Below are 3,424 nucleotides of genomic sequence, written 5' to 3' on the forward strand. Positions count from 1 at the left end.
ACGCCAGCTATTATCAGATACCAAAGATATTCAAAGTTTAAGTTATGAAGTTCGCTTATTAGTTGTAGCGTTGTTTGTGGATGTAAATGAGCCGGGTGAGAATTATGTTTGCTTTATAGAGGCAATATGTTTGTGGTTTGTGCCTATGACTTCTTGAGCGCGGTTCAAATGTTTCCGCTGACCCAACCTATTCAATTGTAACTTCTAATTCAAATTTGCATTGCGCGAACGAAGAAAATTTAAATCGATGACGAAATTACTTTTGAAGAAAAATCACTTAGAGAGAATGTGTGAGCGGCCAGCGCACTTTGTTTTCTACTATAAATCATCAGTTTTTTTAACTGATTTTATTCAACCGTTTCGTTGGGGCTTTTTCTTGCTTAACTGCTCGCAACCATATAGACTGTAGTCATGACAATATCAACATCCTCTTGCTGCAGTGTTATGTAAAGATTTCAAGCCCTGAAAAAAGTCGTAACAACACAAATGAGATATACGATATCACTCGCCTTCGCGCCACTCCGTCAGGTTTACAAATGAATGCAAAGCCTTTACCATTCTCAATCCAAGGTCGTGTGTCGAAATTTTCTCCGATTATGGCTGCAAAAACATTGATTTTTCATCTTGAAGGCTTAACGCCAACGCACTCTACGACTTTTTTTCGGGGACTGGATCGTAATTTCTTCATTCATTAATAAAGCGATTTTTCTTTCCAGAAAAGGGCTGTTGTCGTTATTTAATAAATGAAATAATTCATGGTTGCTTGTAGGTGTGGAATTTCTCTTCTCGTGTTCAACTTTATATCTCACTGGTGAGCTATCGAGTTGAACACTCGAAGATAAATCCCATAACTACGCGCGCCCATGTATTATTCCCTATCAAGAATTAACAGGCACCTTTGTGAAAAATCGTCTTGCTCAACTTACTCGGAGAAAACTTTAGACCTTCAGAGAGATTATCTCAAACACGACCGCAGAAAGTGTCAGGAGAGGTTGAACCTCCTTTGAAGCTTACTGCAGTCCCGTTTGAGTATCAACAATCAAATTATCCATGACTGCTCAAAGGTCGCTTGATCTCAGATTCTTGTTAGAATAAACCATTCTCTTTCCCGCAGTTCTTCCAAAAAAATTTCAGCTCTCATGAAATAATTACAGTGAAAAATTTACAAAGAAAATTAGTAAAAATAAGGAAAAAATAAAACAGCCTTAAGTTGTTTCATTTTGCGTACATTTCTACTGATGATCCGGTCTGATTCAGAGAAAGTCGCTGAGATGAATAAAATCGAAACAGGGAAAATTAGAGTTCAGTTTGTTAGTTCTAAGTAATCAGCCAAGGACTTAAGCTCCACGGAGCAGACGCCTCCCAGTCGTGGAATTTGAGGCTTTTTCTTTGAAATGTTTTTTTTTTTTAATATTGAAAATAAAATGTATTTATTTAGACCTCACAGTTTCTTCAACTTTAATTTCTTTCTGATTTATAGTCACTATTTGTGAAGTATTTGAGTTCTGTGTTGATGTATTGAACTTGGTGCAACGGACCATTAAATTTAACCGTTTTAGATCGTTATAGTGTGGTTTTAACAAAGGGTGTAGCGAACGAAAACTCAAAAGTAATGCGAAATAAAACTTTCTTACCTTCACTTCATTGTTTCCTGCTTCGTTCCAGAGATTTTAAATCCGATTTCATTGACTTTTCCTTTCAAGATATCTTAAACGAAGTGAAAGGTTGGAAACTTCAAATTCAGCTTTCTTGGCAAGGCGACCAATAAATTCACCATAAACGAACCCGATTACTTGAAACCACTGCAAATGACAGCTTAAAAAAAATATTGCTTTTAAATTCCAATTCAGAAAAGCGGTTCAATTTCACCACAACAGCCAGAAAGTCACTCTTTTCCGAACTCAGTTGAAGCAGTTTCGCTTTCTTAGTACGCGCGAGTAACTTCGCGCGTACACAGATTTGAAAAATTGGCAACTTAACGACCGTTATAATCCATCAAATATGCTTGCTTGCATGCACTTCATATCATCGAATATGCCCCAGCTAAACTGAACTGAATTTCAACCTTTCAAATTTTCAACCTTTCACTTCGATATCTGGAGAGAAATAAGTCAAAGAAATCGCATTTAAATATTCTGAGAAGAAGTGGGAAACGATGACGACCCAGGCTTCTCGGTCCTTGTCACTAAGTGATTGAATAATTATGTCACGACATAGTGACGATGTAATTTGCGTACTCTTACTGCGTGTAACTATAACAACTGCTCAGGCTAGAAAGATTAACGGTTTTCGATTTACGCTTATATCTGCGATTCAGAGTAAATAGATATCAATATATTAATAGGAGTTCTCAACTTCTTGTACAAGCTTATTCAAGGCAACGATGACAATGAACGAGCATCCAGCTCATTTGATGTGCCGATCTGTAGACCAAACATTGGCTTTCTAAAGCGATCGGCACATCATATAATTTATAAATTGGCTGTCAAACTTTAACAGATACTTAACTGTTAAGATTTTCATTCAACTCATTAAGAGCAAAGTGTTTGTCTGATTGTCTGTTTCACTGCTTGTCGTACCTCATTAATCTTCCAGCAGTAAAGAAATGGATTTAGCTTCAAGTTAAAATAAACTAAGACAGTTGCTGTTCCCCATATAACAACTGAATACCGTGCATAACCGATCAAACTTTCCATTATGCCATATGGCACATGTACACTGCCTTGTTATATCGCGCCGTGTTTAGTGCGCATGGTTGGCTCGGCTGTTGTAGAACATGATCTTGTACTTGAACCTGACGATGACTGAGAGCGCGGAAAATCTTTGTGTACGACACGAATGAGATTACAATGTAAGATGGGAGAAAGATGCGGCCATACCAAAATGTTATGCGGCCATCTAAAATGTAATATGAAGCAGCAACATTAGATATAACCCAAAAGGTAGCTAAAACGATACATGTGCGCTTCAAAGTGACAGTTTGTTGATATTTTAGCCCCAACAACAACACGAGAAGCCTTTCCACGCTTATAGCCGCTACAGTCGACAAAGACACCCCACTTAAGCCGTAGCTTGTTATGAAAGCAGCGTCCCTTATATATGGACGGAGGTTCCAGTGTTCGTAAACTATGGACATCCAATACGTTGCATAGAGAGGCTGGCTAACAAGACCAACCAACAGATCAGTTGTTGCCAGACAACGATACAAGAGTTTGGACGTTGGATGAAGGGAAGATACCCTTCGAAGGGCAACAAGGATAAGAAGTGCTGTGATGGAAAGAAGAATGTTGACTGCGTACAAATATATTGATTGTTGTTGTAATCCACCTTCCGAAGAGGGAGAGCATCCTAGTTCTTCAGACAGAAGTTTTCGTTTGTGCTCTACCTTCTGTTGAATTTATTGTCGTCATCGTTTTGCAGTCGT

The sequence above is a fragment of the Pocillopora verrucosa genome, chromosome 4 (genome assembly GCF_036669915.1).
Source record: "Pocillopora verrucosa isolate sample1 chromosome 4, ASM3666991v2, whole genome shotgun sequence".
NCBI lineage: Eukaryota > Metazoa > Cnidaria > Anthozoa > Scleractinia > Pocilloporidae > Pocillopora > Pocillopora verrucosa.